General features: G+C 41.3%; 1 protein-coding gene and 1 long non-coding RNA gene across 2 annotated transcripts in view; one reads left to right on the top strand and one right to left on the bottom strand.

Annotated features, from left to right (window-relative positions):
• Window positions 1–20,652, top strand: part of ST6GALNAC2 (ST6 N-acetylgalactosaminide alpha-2,6-sialyltransferase 2) — a gene marked incomplete in the record, with an annotated part of 79,680 nt that overhangs the window by 23,619 nt on the left and 35,409 nt on the right.
• Window positions 16,043–20,258, bottom strand: LOC141113227 (uncharacterized). The gene is made up of 3 exons (XR_012236750.1): window positions 20,133–20,258; window positions 16,309–16,396; window positions 16,043–16,208 (listed from the first exon to the last, which is right to left on the bottom strand). It is a non-coding gene; the product is annotated as an uncharacterized lncRNA (long non-coding RNA).

The following is a 20,652-nucleotide window of genomic DNA, read 5'->3' as shown; positions in this document are numbered from 1 at the left end:
TAAACGAATCACCAAATGTCCTCCTCATCAGGATGGAACGTGGCTCCATTCTGAAAGTTTTAATGATGACCGGAGTGTGCCAGCGGACATCAAGTGCCCAATACCCACAGATCGGCTTATGTTATGATTAATCACAGCAGAAGCGGTGCGTGCACACCCCCTATATATATATATATATATATATACGTTGTCCTGCACAGGAGGGCGCTCTGTTGCAGTAAATCTGCTATAGGGCTGTCTGGAACTGGTTAAATCAACTTTTGTTGAACCGGTGGTGCTTGCAGAATCAGGCTGTATTGCTTGCAGACTCGGGCTGTATGGTTTGCAGACTCAAGTTGTATTTGGCCAGCCTTGAAAGGGTGCCTGTTACTGATCAGTTGTATATTGCTGATTTTACTCTGGTTAGTAAGGTTAGCCATACACAGCTGGGATTTTGCCCAATTCCTTACTACTAGTAATGGCGATGATTTTTATCTGGACTGAGATATTGCGACGGACACATCGGACACTTTTGACACATTTTTGGGACCAGTGACAATTATACAGCATAAAACAGAATCACCGCGCTATCGCAGAAAAAACCCTTAAGAAGCAGCAGTTCAACTGTGAGGTATACACGACAATACAAAAGAAACAAGGAAAAAACTGCGCTATGCCATGAGAATATATGAGTGCATAAAAATCAATTAATGCATATCAAAGTGAATAAAAACAAGTCCCCTGATACTTCTCAATGAAAGTCAGTGTGAAAAGGTAGAAAATAAAACACCGCTCACAGTGATCCTCCACCACATAAAATTCACGCTTACCAGAATGCAAGCAAAACAAGCTTGTATACGAACCCAATCCCTGATGTCCAGCTAGCAACGAGGCTTCTCTGTGTGCAGCGTGACTAGGGACGTGTAAATGGATGGTACACCAACCCGAACTCAAGGACATGAGGACAAAGGAAAGGTGGCCATAGCGTGAATCCGATAAAACAATTTATTATAAAAAAGGTAGAACACGTACAAAGATGAAGTTTAAAAGAGCAGTCCGCCGGCCAGCATAGCGAGTGCCCGATCTCAGCAAGGTAGCGATGACGTCAGAGCGTCAACCTCCCGACGTACGTTTCGTCTATCACTGACGTCGTCTGGGGAACGCTATAAAAATGCTATATCAGTGCTATAAAAATGCACTGATCACTATATAAATGTCACTGGTAGGGAAGGGGTTAACACTAGGGGGAGATCAAGGGGTTAACTGTGCTCCCTAGTGTGTGTTCTAACTGTGGAGGGGATGGGACTGACTAGTCAAGATGACAGATCGGTGTTCATACTTTGTATGAACACACGATCTGTCTCCTCTCCTCTGAGAGAACTGGGATCTGTGTGTTTACACACACAGATCCCGGTTCTCACTCTGTCACGAGCGATCGGGGGTGCCCGGTGGTCATCGCGCCCACCGGGCACTGGCTACGGCAGCGAGCCGCAGGCGCCCCCTAGTAGTCAAAAGGCGAAGCGACGTAAGGTAGCGTTGTTTCGCCCAGGGGAGCCAACCTGCTGCAGTACAACTGCGGCGGCTGATCAGGAGGGGGTTAAGGGAATGCCTGGGTAACCTTCCTGTAATGTCAATTAAGATGAGGATCCGACTTGGAGGCGACTGCCATTAAAGTCTATGGGCACAAGTCGGATAGAAGTCACCTTGAAGTAGTAGAGGAACCTTTTCTAAAGTCAGAGCAACTTCAGTAGTGCTAATTAAGGCAGCTCTTTTTGACTAAATGGGATTTCACATGTCACACGACTTAGGGTCCCACAAGTCGGATCCCAAGTTCCAGCAGTGTGAGCCAAGCCTTAGACAGCATTACTGTATTTAGGCAGCCATGCGTGCCGTGGATGCTGAAAGCAATACCTGGCAGTGGAGATTCCTCCATCCACACTGTGAATCGATTGATTTTTAAGACACAGAATTTTTTTTTTGAAAGTCTAGCTGTGTATGGCTAGCTAAGCAAAATATATGTAAATACATTGGTGGCTTCTCAGGCGTATTTATGAACTCAGGAATTCTATTTTCATATTTCTATCATTAGGTCTTGAGTACACAGGTGTGGCTCTTTTGCGTTTCACATGCATTCGAAGCACAATCAAATACACGTTAGCAGATTTTTAGTCCTGAGGCCAAGTTTGACTTGCTTTGTGCCCCTTTTCTGGACACAGCCGGTCTAATTGTTAGGCATTTGTATTGAAGGCAAAGTCAGCATTCAATAACAGCACCTGTGTACACATGCCCTAAGTATACGGAGGTTGTACACATGCCCTAAGTATACAGAGGTTGTACACATACCCTAAGTATACGGAGGTTGTACACATGCCCTAAGTATATGGAGGTTGTACACATGCCCTAAGTATATGGAGGTTGTACACATGCCCTAAGTATACAGAGGTTGTACACATACCCTAAGTATACGGAGGTTGTACACATGCTCTAAGTATATGGAGGTTGTACACATGCCCTAAGTATACGGAGGTTGTACACATGCCCTAAGTATATGGAGGTTTGCAGGGTCCTATTCATGCTGCCCTAGATACTCCTGAATGATGATATCCCTTTGTACATGCCGAGTCCCCATGTCTTGTGATGATTGTAGTAAAAACTTCTGCTAGAAAGCGCTATTAGGGGTAAGGCAGGGTCTGCTTTATATTCCCAATACATTTTATGTCATAACTGTATACATCTCCAGAGATGTTGAAGAGGGAAATAAAATTAGGGAAAACAAGACTTTATGTTGCCCCTCCAAATCTGTTGCCAGAGGCACTGGCCCACAGATGCTGTTGTGGAAAACATTTACATCTCTAAAATAGATAGATTGATTGAATTATTAAAGGAGTAGGTGCCCTTAAGTCATATGGATAGAAAATCATTCGAAAGAACATTCGTTTCATGATTAAGATCTGTCAAACACCATCATTGTATAGAATTGGTAACGACATTAATGGAAAATTTATTGTGGATCGATCACATGCTCAGCAGAAATGACGTAAGGGCCAATTCACACCACATGCAGTCCAGTACATTTTTTTCTGCATCAAAACGCATGGGAAGTAGGTTATGTGGTTTCTATTAGCATAGTTTACACCAGTGTAGTCAGTTCCAGGGCTTTCCAGTTCCAGAAAAAAAAGTAAAACATGCTGCATTTTTCCTGCACTAGACTGTACTGGAACGCAGTAAAACGCATCAAAAACACACTGGAATGCACTGGAACGCATAAAAAATTCACTGGACCCTCAGTATAGTGAAAAAAAAAACAGGAAAAAAGAAGAAAAAAAGCACCTGGAATGCATCTGGAAACACATCAAAAAGCACTGGAACGCATTAAAAACAGGGATGCAAAAATGCATCTGGAACGGATCTGGGGTGCGTTTTTGTGGTGTGAACCAGCCATAAAGATTTTTGACCTTGGTGAACCAACCCTCCCACTCTAAACTGTGTTTATTTTGCAAACTAACAAAGAACAACTAAGATAAATAGTTCCCGTGCACGATTCATCTGTCGTTTGAGCCGTCCTTCCATTGGCACTTTAGTTACTTATTTTCTAGCTATGGATGCTCAAAAAAAGAGGAAAGTGCTGGCATTTTGCAATACAGGGATAATGGTTTCAAGTTTAGTCATTTTATTTCCAATTAGCATATTGGAGATCACACTTCCTTAAAACTGCAATATTTTTTGTTTCCCTGTGTGAACGAAATTTCTGCAAATAGAATGATCTTTCTTTTAGTTGCTTGTACTTCCGGGGTAACATTTTCACATGCACATACGCTGTCAATTTTTTCAAACTGTTTACGATCGATTTCACTACTGTGAAAATCATTTAATGACGCAACAAAATTCCGACATGATGGATCATTCTTTGCATTTTGAGAATCGAAATGAGCACACTAACATTTTGAAAGTCAAATGATCGGGCTTATGGAATGTTTTTTTCAAACTATTTTCTATCCATGTATAGCCAGCTTTAGATAAGTGTATGCTCAGTTGGTTTGCTAATAGGGCATGCATCTGTTTTTGATCAGCCAGTCAGCCAATCACAATTCACTTTTCAATAATCTGACTGCGATGAATTTTAATCTGGTTACATCTAATATAATGATATTATTTATATAAAAACAGTGCAGCGCTAAAGGATAAGATGATAAATAAATGAATGAATGAAAATTTCAGTCATATGATCTCATACATGATCTCAAAACAATATATGATAATAAATCCAAATGCATGCTAATAAAAAATGTAGACTGTAGATAAATGTCCATAAAAATAGACATGATAAAAAAAAGTCCTGTCTTTCATCATATTTATTTTTATGGACATTTATCTACAGTCTACATTTTTTATTAGCATGCATTTGGATTTATTATCATATATTGTTTTGAGATCATGTATGAGATCATATGACTGAAATTTTCATTCATTCCTTCATTTATTTATCATCTTATCCTTTAGTGCTGCACTGTTTTTATATAATTCGTTTTGAGTCTGTATCTTGGCTTTTGAGTGCTGGCAGCAAAACGTATTTTCTTTTCTCTAGCGCAGTGTTATCTTTCTATTATCTTATTGGAATAATCATATCATTACTGAGTTACCTATTCCCTGCCATCAATAAGAAAAATGCCTGCAAGCTCCCTCATTTCATGTAATGCCTAGGCATTGATCACATGGCATCTCCAGCTGTTTCATGCAATTGTAAACTATAGAGTCTATGGATTTTAGGCCTTTTTTTTTTTGTTCCATATGGTAAAACATGATCCTTGATAGATGATAGATGCGCTAAACACAGATAAATAGTTGAGACTTATGCCGCATACACGCTATCGGAAATTATGCCAGCAAAACTCTGATGAGAGCTTTTTGTCGGAAAATGCGACTGTGTGTATGCTCCATGGGTCTTTTGCTGGGGGAATTCCAGCCAGCAAAATATTGAGAGCATGTTCCCTATTTTTTGGTCAGGAAATGTTCCTATCCGAAAATGCGATCGTCTGTACAAATTCCGACGTGCAAAATTCCTACTCATTCTTGGAAACAATTCAACGCATACTCTGAAGCATTGAACTTCATTTTCTGGGCTCGTTGTACTGTTGTACGTCACCGTGTTCTTGACGGTCGAAAGTTCAGAGAACTTTTGTGTGACCGTGTGTATGCAAGGCAAGCTTGAGCGGAATTCCGTCGGAAAAACCATCCAAGTTTTTTCTGATGGAAAATCCGCTCGTGTGTACGGGGCATTATGCTTAATGTACACGAGACGTTTTTACAACCTCTCCTGAACAATTTAAACATTGGCAGATAAAAACCCACGTTTAAAACGTCCATTTTGCCGCGTTTACATGCTGCGTTTAGCAGCTTTTTGGCAAGTTTGCATTTAGAAGCATTTGAAAAAAAAACATTTTTATTTTTTTTTTTTTCAAAATAGCCAAAAATGAAAAATGCCTGTAAACAAAAAGTGGGTAAACTTTGGCGTCTGAACTCATTTTTTTTGCCTTCAAAGAAAATCCTCTAAATGCAACTGCCTAAAAATGACATTAAACGAACCTGTGTACATGTACACATAAGATAACATTGGATGAGTTCAGGGGCAGCTGAAAAAGGCAGCCAACTACCTCTGAATGTCCGTTTACCAGCAGCAGTGTACATGGGGCCTTAAGCTGGCCATACACCCACAGATTTATTAAAGTGGAGTTCCACCCACTTTTACAACTCTTCAGCATCACTCACTAAACTGTGCTCTGTAAACAAATTGGATATTTAAAAAAAAAAATTCTCAGCACCTACTGTATATCTGCTGTATTCATTTTTCACTTCCTCCTCCCTGGCCGTGGCCCATCGCATCATTTCCTGTTTGCAGTGCCTTCTGGGAAGGGGCAGCAACTTCCTCTGACACTGCCGTTGCTATGGAAACCTGACCTGAAACCTATTACACTGCTTGTGCTGCACTGAGCATGTGCGAGATCTGCAAGGATGAGATCCAGGAAGAAATACAGTCTAGATTCAGATGCCCACACTTAAGATGGCCACGGCCTGCTGTAAGTTTATAAAATAACAAACTACTGCTATAAACCAACAAAACAGACCTTAGTTTACAGACTAACTTTACTAGAATACATTAAGCTTGTGTATTATAGGGGTATTTTTATTTAAAAAGTATAATTTCGGCCGGAACACCACTTAAAAAATCGAAATATACCACGCCTACAGCCACTCCTTTGTCTAAGGTTTTACTTACCTCTTTATAAAAATAAAGATTTGCCTGATAATTTCTGTCTTTCCTTAATCCATGCTGTCTGTTGCTTAAAATATTCTTTTTTTCCAGCAAGAACTCATCTACTGTATATCAGTGATCTCTAGCAATGTCATGTAATGTGTTTCAGGTCTCTATGGTTGTCTCCTGAAGCATGTCCCTAATCTCCATCAGTTCTTGTTGCATGTCTGCCCTCATTGCATGTCTGTAGTCTTGGACCACCTCCTGCTGCATGTTTGCAGTCTCTGAGAGCTTTCTATGACATTAATTTCACTGAGTATTATATGCTGTGCTTCTGTAATGTCAAGGGTTACACTTGGGGCACTTTTTATCAAAAAAATTGCCCACCACTGCAATAGAACCCTTAATATTGCAATGTAAGTTCTTAATCAGGGCTAAGGACCATATAACAATGCTTTGGTCTGGTGATAAGCCACTCAGGCTTTGAATGCAGAGGAGAGAGGAGTCACAGACCTGGAAGTACCATCCTTTTTTGCCTGGACTACGTGAGAGAATGTACTAGCACCTGTGCAAACCTAATTACCCAGTGATAAAATACATAATACATAATTATATACACAACCTCCCTGATTTTGGTGTTTGCCTAGTCATGATCATTTGTTAGGGTTTGCCCTGGAGATATTTTTACTACTACAGCTGTGATGGTGTATGTTCTGTAAGTGAAGCAGCTCAAATCAGCAATTAAATCACATTAATGACTATGTTTAAACTAAACATAAGTATTTAAAGTATACTAGCATACTGAAGAATAAACATAACTGTTAGTACATAGCCTTATATCAGAGCACAAAATATGATATCCGTCACAGTGTGACCACTCAATGTCAGAACACATCCTCTATCATTAATTCAGAGCACTTCATGTACTCAGCTTGTCCTTAACAGAGAATATTATGTGATTGGCGTGTCACTGGAAGAGCGTGCAGAGCGGTCAGCATGCCTCAGACAAAATGCTTCTTGTGCTCACAATGTCATTTATAATGTGCTTCATCTGCTTAGTATTTTTTTTCTGGTAGTGGATGCCAAGTGTTCAACATGTGCCTGGAAGAGAATTGTGGTTAGCCTAGCTCTGATAGCAGGTTTTTGTCCCTAAACATTGTTACTACCTTAAGCTGCGATGTAGAAAAATTCTAGACGTTTTCTCAGAGATCCTTGGTACGCTGGTGACATATCTCTTAACCTCCCTGGCGGTATGATTATTTCAGATTTTAGGTGCTGAAAGCGGTACCATTATTTTGCACAGAAATTTGGTGTTTTATGTTGTAGGCCTGTAATTCTTAGGAATAGTTCACTTAAATCTGTCCAAACAAGAGTCTAGTAGACATCCCGGGTATGATAAAGTTTGAAAAACGAAATAAAAAATTATAATATAATAAATAACTATAAATAATTATAACAAATAATAATATAATAATAATAAAAATTATATAATAATGTAATCAAATCAAAAACACTGAAATTTGCTCAGTTGCAGAATTGTAGCTTTTGTTACTTTTAGTAACAAAATGACGGATCTCCTCACAAATCACTATCACTCAATTCTGCAAGTGATTATAATTTATTATCGCTTTTTTCTAGCTGGTCTAAAACCACTTTTGATGTAAAGAGACAGTTTTGGTTGCTATGGACAATCTCCAGTTTCCTGGCAGAAAGAACAGTTTTATATATATAAAACTGCATGCAGGACACTGGGCAGACCACTAGGGACAAAGGGGATGTGTCATTATTTGATACAGTACTGTAATCTGTAAGATTACAGTATGCTGTATCTATACTATGTGTTTCACTTTTGAATTTACCGCCGAACTCTGTCCCCGTGCGTCACAACGCTCGCAGGGAACGGAGCTCGGCACTGTGAATCGAGCGAGACACAGCGGCTCGCCGATCACAGCGGAGAGACATCGCAGGAACCAGGGGACAAGGTAAGTAAACTCTTCCTGGATCCTGCGATGCAAGCCCGAGTCTGGCTCGGGGATACCGCTTTTGGTATGAAAAATCCACCCCGAGCCAGACTCGGGAATACCGCCAGGGAGGTTAATCTGTGCTGTTTCCAGTCCCCAGCTGGTGGTTGCTGCATCACCCACTTACCTTACAGCCATTTACAGGAATGTGTGCATTTTTGAATAATTTCCCGGAAACATGGGACACTGTGTACCATGAAGCACTGTGAAAGTGGCCTTGCTGAGAATTAGTGACATACAGAGTAGAAGGGATACCACATCGAGAACTGTTGACAGAAATGTCCTGGGCATACTCAGCAAAAAAGCCACAAAAAAAGCTCTCCAAAGTGCCAGACGCCATTGAATGTGAGCATATGCCCACTCAAGTCGGTTATGCCAACGAACTGCAGTCAGGTCAAGACCCTGATGAGGACTTTGAGCATGCAGATGAGCTTCCCTGAGACGGTTTCTGACAGTTTGTGCAGAAATTCTTTGGTTTTGCAAACCAATTGTTGCAACAACTGTCCGGGTGGCTGTTCTCAGACGAGGTGAAGATGCTGGATGTGGAGGTCCTGGGCTGGTGTGGTTATACGGGGTCTGCGGTTGTGAGGCCAGTTGGATGCACTGCCAAATTCTCTGAAACGCCTTTGGAGACAGTTTATGGTAGAGAAATGAACATTCAATTCAAGGGCAACAGCTCTGGTGGATATTCCTGCAGTCAGCATGCCAATTGCATGCTCCCTGAAAACTTGTGACATCTGTAGCATTGTGCTGTGTGATAAAACTGCACCTTTTCCTGTAGAGTGGCCTTTTATTGTGGCCATCCTAAGGCACACCTGTGCAATAATCATTCTGTCTAATCAGCATCTTGATATGCCACACCTGTGAGGTGGATGGATTATCTTGGAAAAGGAGAAGTGCTCACTAACACAGATTTAGACAGATTTGTGAACAATATTTGAGAGAAATAGGCCTTTTGTGTACATACAAAAAGTCATAGATCTTTGAGTTTAGCTCATGATAAATAGGGGCAAACACAAAAGTGTTGCATTGATAATTTTGCTCAGTGTATTTAGGTTGAAACATAGTCATTAACTGAAACAGAAACAGCTGTGTAGGAGGCTTAAAACTTAGTGAGGAACAGCTAAACTCTGCTACTAAGGTGAGGTTATGGAAGACAGTTTCATGTCACAGGTCACATACAACATGGTAAGATTGAGCACAGCAACAAGACACATGGTAGTTATACTGTATGAGCAAAGCCTCTTTCAAGCAAAGATTTCAAAGCAGACTGGAGTTTTAAAATGTGCTGTTCAAGCTCTTTTGAAGAAGCACAAAAAATGGGCAACACTGTGGACTGTAGACGTAGTGGCCACCCAAGGAAACATAATGTAGCTGATGAAAGACATCATGCTTACTTCCCTTTGACATCGGAAGATATCCAGCAGTGCCATTAGCACAGAACTAGCAGAAACCAGTTGGACCCATTTACACCCATCTACTGTTCATTGAATTCTGTCCAAAAGTGGTCTTCATGGAGGAACTGCGGCCAAAAAGCCATAATCCTATATGGAAAGAAGGCCAAGCCACCCAACTATGTACAAAGTAATTCAAGGCTGTCGAACTGTCGTCCAGCTGTTGCGGAACTACAAGTCCCATCATGTCTCTGCCTGAGTCATGCTTGTAAATGTTAGCCTGGCAATGCCTCATGGGACTTGTAGTTTCACAACAGCTGGAGGGCCGCCAGTTTGACACCTGTACATGAGTCAAAATGTGAAACATTTGGTAGTAGCAGGAGGCAGTTTGTTCATGAAGGGATGGAGAGAGGTACAATAATGAGTGCTGCAGGCAGCAGTAAGACATTATGGAAGTTTCTGGCAAGCTTGGGACTGAATTTCTGCAAGTGGAATTAGAGATTTGATCAGGATCAATGGTGTCCTCAACACTGAGAAATACAGGCAGATACCTATCCACCATGCCATATCATCAGTGAGGTGTGTGATTGGCCCCAATTTTATTCTGCAGCAGGACAACAACCCCAAACACAGAGCCATTGTCATTAGGGACTATTTTTAGTATAAAGAAGAACAAGGAAGTCCTGGAAGTGATGGTTTGGCCCCCACAGAGCCCTGATCTCAAAATCATCAAGTTTGTCTGGGATTACATAAAGAGACAGAAGGATTTGAGGCAGCCTACATCCACAGAAGATTTGTGGTTAGTGCTCCAAGATGGTTGGAACAACCTGCCTGCCGAGTTCCTTCAAAAACTGTGTGCAAGTGTACCTAGAAGACTTGATGCTGATTTGAAGGCAAAGGGCGATCACACCAAATATTGATTTGATTTGGGTTTCTCTTCTGGTCATTTACTTTTCATTCAGTTAATTGATAGAAATAAACTATTAACACTTCTATTTCTGAAAGCATTAATTTACAGCATTTTTTCACACCTGCCTAAAACGTTTGTACAGTAGTGTATAAATGTGTGATAAAATTCTGTAGGCCAGTTTCCTGGGCATTTTTCTGGCAAATAAGGTAGGCCCCCAGGTTTTTTTCTCAACCCTCTCAAATTGCTTGGCTTGGTTCCGGCATGCAGAATGTGATAACACACATGTATAGCCAATTTGTGTACACATACTAAGGCCAATTTACACCTACCAGTATGTCTTTAGAATGTGGAAGTAAACTGGAGGAAATCCATGCAAACATAAGGAGCACATTCTAAACTCTTTGTAGATTGTGTCCTGGCTAGCAATAGAACCAATTGCTGCATTTCATAAGTGCTATCTACTGAGCTACTGTGCTACCCATTTCCCTAATGCATTGCTTCAAATGCTCAGCATGCCCCTTCCAGAAAGCTATTGAGATATTACAGGAGACTGTCAGACAGTATATAAAACAAATGCAATTAAAGTCAACTTAGCTTGGTGATCCAGGTAGCACAGCAGCCAAAGTGGCTGGCCACAATGTAGGGACCACAAAACAGACACATATGCATGGTGTTACAGTCAGATTGGGGCTCTCAGAGGATTCTGCACTGAAGAGTTGTGCATTGGTAGCAGCTGAGGGCTGGCACAAATTGCAGTGATGCTTTCCCATGCACCCCAATGCGCTTTTTCTTGTGTGATCAAAGAAACGCAGAAATGCATTGGGAAGCATCACTGGGCTCTGTTCTCTTCTCCTTGCTTCCCTGCTCAGCTTTACAGTGAAAGAAATGTGATAGCCCCTCTCCCCTTGGTCCTCACCATAATAAAGCCAATGATATCATGTTCAGGGGATGATAAATCATTTCCCAAAGGTGTTCAAGCACTTGGCAAGCCTTCCCCCAGCACGGCTCCCACCTGAAAGTACATTATACACCTGGTATAGATCCTGCATGTCTGGTATGTGCCCTTCAGCAATATCTATCAGTACCCACACAGCAGCCATTGTTCCATTTGGAGAGTGCTTGTAACAGAAGAAATATTTACATGGTGTAGTGTAAGCTGTGGAAGTTTCTATAAGCAACTCACATGGGAGTCTAGTTGTTCAAAGAAAGTACATCAAAGTGTATCAACTATGGCCGTTACTCCACTCCTGTATCCAGTGGTGTTAAGACTCTTCCTCTTTAGGCTCCACTTCTTCCTATTAGAGGTCCACCTATGTGGTGTCTCTGGTCAACTGTGAGGACTCTCAGGTGGCTATGTTGGGTCTCTGGTTGCTCTGTGGGGTCTCTGGGAGCTATGTGGTGTCTCTGTTGGACTGTGTGGGCATTAGTCCTCATATCTGTCCCTCCTACAGGGCACAAAGTGGGCCTCCAGGTCATCATCCTCCACCACCACCGAGCAGCTGTAGCTGTACCCCGATGGGCGTTACCTGCGCTTGGCCAGCAGCAGGGAAGGCGCAGCAACAGCGGTGGCTGCAGAGGGGAGCACAGTGGATGGTGCGCCTTGGCACGGGCAATGGGAAGCGCAGCAGTCTTGGTGGAGGTATCCATTCTCCATAGGACTGCAGAGTGTCTGCCCGATCCCCTCCTCCCTGGGGGTAGAAAGTGCACCGTAAACCTTGGCTGATTGTGGAATGTGGGCGCACGGCGGCAGCTCCAGTGGCTCCTCCAGTTCTGGTTCCAGGAGCTTGGTGACGGTCTGGATCCAGGACAGCTGGTGGTGCATCTCATTCTCTGTTTCCTCGGAGAGCTTCACAGGGCGGCGCTGCTCCCATAAAAACTGCCGCCCAAGGCAAAATCCTTGTTTGCCTTGCAGCAGATACGCCCCTGCCTGCATCAGTGATTCCAGTATAGTATGTAGTGTGACCCTCATCAGAATATGAATTAAACCATATGTCACTAAATCTCAATACTACTGATATATAGATCCCTGCTACCCAAACTGTGGCCCTTGGCACTTATTGTTTGACCCTTTAGCCCCTGCAGACAGTAGTATGTGTGTTTACCTTACGTAGGTGCTTGCTTTAGTTAGGTCTTTGGATGAAAAATATATTTTAGACTGGATTCCAGTAGTTTAATGAGTTTGGCTAGCTATACACCCATAGATTTCTTTTGATCAAGCTGCCAGTGCTACCAGCTGTCAGACAACCCGAATGCAGTATGTCAGGCATAATGGTGCCAACAAGGCACTGAGTGAGCTATGTACAGTTTATTAGTAAAGCTGGCCATACATGGCTCAGTTTTTTAATTCAGCCAGCCGGTTGAATGAGAAAACTGAACCAGTTTTCCCATCCACACATTTGAGTTGGAAGGGGAACTCCCCCCCGCTGTGTCACTGTATTCTGACAGCAGGACTCACCCACTGTCAGAATACACTGATCAGCTCTGCAGCCCATTGGCTGCATGCAGTGATCGAATGCTGGTTTTCTAGCAGGACCGTTTGACAGAAGCTGGTTTTAGACCCGCTTATGTTGAACAGAGAGGGCCACACACCTTGTGAACTAGCCGAATTTTGATCCATGTATGGCCATCTGTACCATCCAAAATTCGCTCTGTGTGGCCAGCTTTAATCTATTTCCTTTATTTTTATATAGTTCTGTATAGTCTCATAACATCTATCTGTGTTGTCAAGGACTATTTTTTACGAATATACAGTAAAATTAATCTGCTGAGAGGAATATCAAATATGGTACTTGTAAATTTTAGGGGGGGGCATAGAAAGAAATGTGGAAACATTGATTTTTAAAGGGGCTGTAGTGTTCTCTAGCAGTTTCATGTATTGGGGTGTTTTTACTAAAAGGCAATTATACTATGCACTGCAAGTGCACTTTCTCCAGATCTTAGTAAATGAGGTGAAGCTTTACTTTGCAAAGAATACTCAATCACATACAAGGAAAATAAAAAATAGCACTTTGCTTGTACATGATTGGATGAAAAAAATCAGCAGAGCTTCCCCTCAGATCTAGGGCAAATGCATTTGAACTGCACAGAATATTTGTCTTTAGTAAATCAACCACAATATGTCTCCAGTCTATGACTGTCCCTTGTAGCATGTCCTCAGTCTCCAACAACTATAGTATGCAGACAGACTGTGATCATCTCCAGGAACATGCCTGTAGTCTTTGACCATGTCCTGTTGCATGTGTATAATTATTGAATATTATGTGACTCACTTTGGTGATATCAAGGGCTGCCCTTGAGGCTCTTTATATCAGGAAAGTTGACTACCACTGTGACACAGTTTAAGTATAACATTGTGTATCTTTAGGCCTAAAGCACACAAGCACCTGGGACTGTAGAATGTAAGAGTCGGTGTATTTCCTCGCCTGGCTATGTGTCAAACCTGACCACCACATGTAGTGACAACACAAAGGCTTTTGTTTACCTGCTGTACAACCTGAAACTAGTTACATGGTGACTACTAAAATGAACCCCTTAATGGAACCGAAGACCTACTGAGATTTGTTTTCTTGTGACTTTTGTGACACTGCTGCATACCACTGCTAATCTCAGGAGATTTAAATATTTTTGGGGGGTAACACATCTTAGCACCTTCTGAATTCTTCCCCTAGGTAAGAATGACGTCTTTAGGTAGGAATTACATAGTTACCCGCAGCCTCCTGACATAATGATGTCATGAATTCCAGGTGTTCTTGGGATACTCTACAGTGCATGAGCCACGGCGCGTCAGTAGGGGGCTGGCTGTCTTTTTTCAGGTTCTAGCAGCCAGCCCCTCGAAGACATGCCATTAGGGGGTCAGCTACAAGAACCCAGAAGAGACAGGCATTCTCGATGATGTCAGAGATGAGACGTGTGAGACTGGGTGAGCAGCGGATCAGCAGATCCCTACAGAATGCTGGATTTACTGGGTGTGTGATTGTTTTTTTGCTGCTAACCCAGCGAAAACAGCATTTTTTTGGTGCATTTTTGGCAGGGTTTTGTGATTACCAATCAGTCATTGCAAGTAGGCTATTTTAGGAAGTAAACTATTTTAGTAATATGTACAAATAATAGGCTGCGCTGCTAATAAATAAACGCGATCATAATTGATACAACCACCTTAATATTGATTGAACGTGAACAAAAATATTTTGTGACAATTAAACGTGAGCAAAATAATAAAAAATATTCAATAACTGAAAAGCATAAATCACATGCATGATGGTGGATAAGGGTTCAGTGATCAAAACAATTGAGTCCATATAATCCAGAAAAAGAGAAAAAAATATAAAATTAAAGTCCCTGTGGGTGAACAAATTTGATGGATAGAGGGAAAAAGGCACCCTTTCTTCAAGTGCTGTATAACGTGCAAAGGAAAAAAATGTCTCTCTAGGGTGATTGGTGTTGTATGAAGTTCCTCCACCTTAAATAAGTTGGCCCCTTACCAGATCCAAAGATCTCCTGTCAAAGAGATCAAACACGCAAGTGGCTGTGTCCCCCAGCCACTGGGTCTCTGTCAGGATGTGTGTCACCAGCCACTTCTCCGGGAAAATAGCCTAATGAGGACGTTTCCGCTCCCAATCCATGAATAGACATAAAGAAAAATGCTCCATAGCGTAATACAATTAAAAAACTACTTTATTAAATGAAAGAAAAGCACTTACAAAATGTGCAGTATATGTTCGCCTTTAAAATCACAAATGCGCCGGCCGGCTTCAGCTGCTGCCCGTTCCTTCCGGGATCAGCGTGGTGTAGTGGTGACGTCAGCACGCCGCTCCTCACCACCACACCACGCTGATCCCGGAAGCTGGGGGACACAGCCACTTGCGTGTTTGATCTCTTTGACAGGAGATCTTTGGATCTGGTAAGGGGCCAACTTATTTAAGGTGGAGGAACTTCATACAACACCAATCACCCTAGATAGACAGTTTTTTCCTTTGCACGTTATACAGCACTTGAAGAAAGGGTGCCTTTTTCCCTCTATCCATCAAATTTGTTCACCCACAGGGACTTTAATTTTATATTTTTTTCTCTTTTTCTGGATTATGTGGACTCAATTGTTTTGATCACTGAACCCTTATCCACCATCATGCATGTGATTTATGCTTTTCAGTTATTGAATATTTTTTATTATTTTGCTCACGTTTAATTGTCACAAAATATTTTTGTTCACGTTCAATCAATATTAAGGTGGTTGTATCAATTATGATCGCGTTTATTTATTAGCAGCGCAGCCTATTATTTGTACAGTTAGTAAGGTGAGGGTTATCTCGCATTTAAGGTTGCAGCAGCATTTTGTGGTTATTTTGTTTTATTTCTTTTTCTTTTGTGCTTTGTTCTTTCACTGAACTCATATGTAGAATATCGTTCACTTAAAGGGATAGCGCAGTATTTTTCTTTATGGTTATTTTAGTAATATTGCTGTGACATTACAATTGACTAGAAAAAAACGCATCTTTATAGGTTATTTATATTACAACAAAAAGGTACATGTCAAAGCCAAAGAGATCAAACAAATTCAGCCACTGGAATTTCCCAATATACCCTCAGGACTCGAGCTTCTTGTCATTCATTCCTTTACTCTATCGTCACTGTGACATCTGAGTACATAGAGTTGTCTGTAGTATGCAAAAAAGGTATTTGAGGTTAGAAGCTATACAACATCCAGAGACTATTAAAACAAAAAAACAAAAATGTAATATATTGCAGCTTACCAACCTTTAGATGTGGTGGCTGCAATCGTTTTATTTTCTTTGGCTTTTTTTCTCTCTGTTTTCACCTGGTGATCTGGCCAGTAGCACACCTCCTGTATTGGTAAAACACCACACTGGATTCATAGTCACAGGAGGCACAGCATACACTAGCATTGTCAGTCTGGGGGAGGGTAGTGTTGAATGTATTAGCAAATTTACATACGCTAACAAATTGAAGCCAGGCTCCAGCTCACAGTTTAAAATCAGTTATAGGAAATAGTTTTTTCCCTTTTGGGATAAAGGTTGTGAATGAATAAATACATGCTAATCATTTTATCATTTTATGCACATCTGCCCATGTTAAATGGTTTGTCTCATTCATGTAAATGGATATATTCTGCTGGATAGCTTGTGCTTTTAAAAACCAACAGACTTACTGGTTGGATCACCATATATAAATCGAAGAAAGAAAGGCTAAAAAAGAAAATGAATGCAGCCATCACATCTATGAATTGGTAAGCTGCAATATAATAAATGTTTGCTTTTGGGCTTTATACTGCTTTGCCACTTTACCCTGTCCCTGTAAGATATTATGAAGATGGTAATTTACTAAACTGGAGATTGCTCAGCCTATAGAAAATGCTTCAATAAAATAAAGTAGATTTAAGCCCCAACTGTGTGATATTTATTTTGTTAAAGCACAGTGCATGATAAACAGATACAATTTTGTCTGCACTTTTTTTAACCCTTTTCATGTCAGTGTGCTGCTGATTGCCGCCAGCTTCTTTCAGACACTTTCAGTCTACATGCACTCCCTCCAGTGTTGCACGTTATTGCTCTGGATCGGCTTCCTGATACTGATAACAGTGGACCTTGACAGTGTAATATGTGCCAGCAAGCCATTGCAGAATCTCAGTTAACCACTTCCCATCTTGCCATTGTAATATGACAGCCGCCGGAACACTCTGTCCCTCCGGGCGGCCATCATATGACATCCTCGGCTTCCCGGTGTTGTAGGGGGCGCCTGCCCGGCGGCCACGATGTCCGCCGGGTACCCGCGATTGCTCGTCACAGAGCAGGAAGTCCTCTCAGGGGAGAGGAGACCAATCGTGTGTTCCTAGTATATAGGAACACCGATGAGTCTCCTCACCCAGTCAGTCCCCTCCCCCCAAAGTTAGAATCACTCCCTAGGTAACACATTTAACCCCTTGATCGCCCCCTAGTGTTAACTCCTTCCCTGTCATTGACATTTATACAGTAATCAGTGCATATTTATAGCACTGATCGTTGTATACTTGTCAATGGTCCCAAAATAGTGTCCGCCGCAATGTCACACTCCCAATAAAAATCGCAGATCGCCGTCATTACTAGTAAAAAAAAAAAAATAATAAAAATGCCATAAATAATGATATATATATATATATATATATATATATATATATATATATATATATATATATATTGATATGCCATAGTAATAATAATATCCAACAAATCAACCTAGTAAAGTCCTAATAGTCTTCAGGCATCGTCCCTAGGTTTTTTGGTGTTTGGGCATGCACACCTTGTTTGAATTGATTAATATTACCAATAGGAGGGACAAATAATTCAGATATAAGAGGCCATTCAATACAGGGCATTTTCACCCCCTTCTTGCCCAGGCCAATTTTCAGCTTTCAGCACTGTAACATTTTGAATGACAATTGCACGGTCGTGTGACGTTGTACCCAAATGAAAGTTTGATCATTTTTTCCCCACAAATAGAGCCTTCTGGTATTTCTGGAGCTTGGGGGTATTTGATCACCTCTGTGGTTTTTATTTTTTGCACTATAAACAAAAAAAAAAGGACAATTTTGAAAAAAAACACAATATTTTTTACTTTTGCTATAATAAATTTCCCAATTTAAAAAAATAAATAAATACATTTTTTCCTCAGTTTAGGCCGATATGTATTCTTCTACATATTTTTGGTAAAAAAAAAAAATCACAATAAGCGTATATTGATTGGATTGCGCAAAAGTTATAGCGCCTACAAAATAGGTTATTGATTTATGGCATTTTTATTATTATTTTTTTTTTTGCTAGTAATGGTGGCGATCTGCGATTGTTATCGGGAGTGCGACATTGCGGCGGAGGAACACATGATTTGTAGCCTCAATCAGGGGAACATGTAACAGGGTGACAATGCAGGAGCACGGTTGGGAGACAGTTGACACACTATAAGACTGATGTGAATGTACAATGTAAATGTAAAGCACTGCGTTAATTGACGGCGCTATATAAGTACCTATAATATATACTGTTAATAAAATAAATAAATAAGAAGAACTTCACCGGGTGTCTCTTGGTTATTCATGAACTGTAATACTGCGGGAGCCAGCGACGGGTACAGAGGTTTTTTTCGGGTTGCAATGGGCAGCGTTCATCATGATTGATGCTGGACCTACATCGGGGGACATTGTTTTTGCTTTTTGTTTTTATTTTAATAAAGGCCTTGTCAAATGCTGTCTCTGTGTTTTTATTGATTTTTGACACTTTTTGCTGAATGAGTAGGGGGTATAATGTACCCCCTACTCATTCACATGGGGGGGCAAGATCTGGGGGGCTTCGCCTGCAGACCAGCACAATCACCAGTCAGGGTTGTGGGAAAGAGGCCTTTGTCCCTGCTCGCTCGCCCCCCCTCCTTCCTGGCCTGCCAGGTTGCAAGCTCGAATAAGGGTCTGGAATGGATTTTAGGGGTGACCCCCATGCCATTTTTTTTTTTATTTTGGTATGGAGTTCCCCTCAAAATCTATACCAGACCCAAAGGGCCTGCCAGGCTGCATGCTCGAATAAGGGTCTGGTATGGATTTGGGGGGGACCCCATGCCGTTCTTTTTAAATTTTGCCATGGGGTTCCCGTTAAAATCTATACCAGACCCAAAGGGCCTGGCATGGATTGTGGGTGGGCACGCTGTTCTTTTCTCAAATTTTGTTCTTAGGTTTTTTGGTTTACATTCAACTGTAAGCGGGGAACCTGCTGACAGCTGATGAGTCATTGGCTGTTGAGGACACAGCGGCCGGCTTCCTGGCCCACTCCTTAACAACCAGCTATTGTTAAAGACGCCAGTGGCCGCCTGCTCCAAATTTGCATCTGAACTGTATCTGAAATCACAGCTGAATCATTGAACAGCTGCTTTAGAAATTTGCAGTGAAAACAGATCTGAAATTTGCACCACACATGCGTGAACCTAACCTTAAAATAGATGTAAACCTGATTCATGAAATTTGACCCAGGCACATATATCTGTAGTGTTTTATCTCTATCTCCAAAGCCATAAGTCCCGTGTCTTTATGCTACTCCGTTCTTCTGTTATTAGCATGATAACTTCTGACAAGTTCTCCTAGACGGGAGATAAAAGCAGCTGAAAATTTGTATCAAGGTTGATATAAATAGATTAGCAGAGAGCTTGCCTTGTCACAGCACAGCTCTGAAATGATCTTCATTCTTCTGCCAATGTGGAGGGGGATGTGTGCCTTTCCTCCAATCAGCTGTCTCCCAGTGTAAGGCAAGACTACACTGCTACTGCTGAATGAGGAAGTGAAAATTCTAACCCGATGTAAGAAATTTAAAAATATAGAAAGCTGAAAACAGCAGATATACATGTAAAACTTATGTAGGAGGATTTGTTTCATCTCTGTGTAACATCTGAGGCTATTCACTTCACTGGGTATATGTGAGAGTTTACATCCACTTTAAGTTAAACCTGCTACTTTGCCCTGCATGAGAAAACCACAGCTTCACTTCTGTCATTAAGCAAATCTGTCACTAAGCAAGCCATAGCTGTTAAATGAGAGTACAAATACTTACCTGTCCCACTGCCTGTACTGCATCGGCTGTTCTCATGTTCATGAATATCTGTAGACTATGACCAAATAAAAAAAGAGAGTAGCCCAGAGCATGGGATTACTCTCGGGAAATGGTTTAAAGGAAAGCACTTGTTGATGAAAGTAAAGCTAATCCATTTTAATTCCATTATATGAAAAATATTCAGCTCCTTCTTCCAGATATGAATCTTTATTCATTTTAGTCTCTGGTATTATTTTAACTGTGAAACAAAAAAAGCATCCCATTTTCCATCCCAACTCCGCAGCTCGCCTTTCCTGCTGTTTTTGTTATCCATATCCTCGGTGCACCAGCCATCAGCCCAGTCCACCACCTGTTCCCCCTTAGTTTAATCCAGCTTGTAGACACACAGCAGAACAGAATCCCTAACAGATGGGTTTCATAACTCACCCCCTTCTCATTCCTCTCTCTTGCAAATGTCACACATCTAAGTCTTGATGTCCCCTCTTAAGTTACCCCACAACATGCGTCTACCAAGCCCCTT

This window comes from Aquarana catesbeiana, linkage group LG12 (assembly GCF_042186555.1).
Source record: "Aquarana catesbeiana isolate 2022-GZ linkage group LG12, ASM4218655v1, whole genome shotgun sequence".
Classification (NCBI taxonomy): domain Eukaryota; kingdom Metazoa; phylum Chordata; class Amphibia; order Anura; family Ranidae; genus Aquarana; species Aquarana catesbeiana.
Note: the sequence above shows the minus strand (reverse complement) of the source record. Positions and strands in the feature narration are given on the sequence as shown.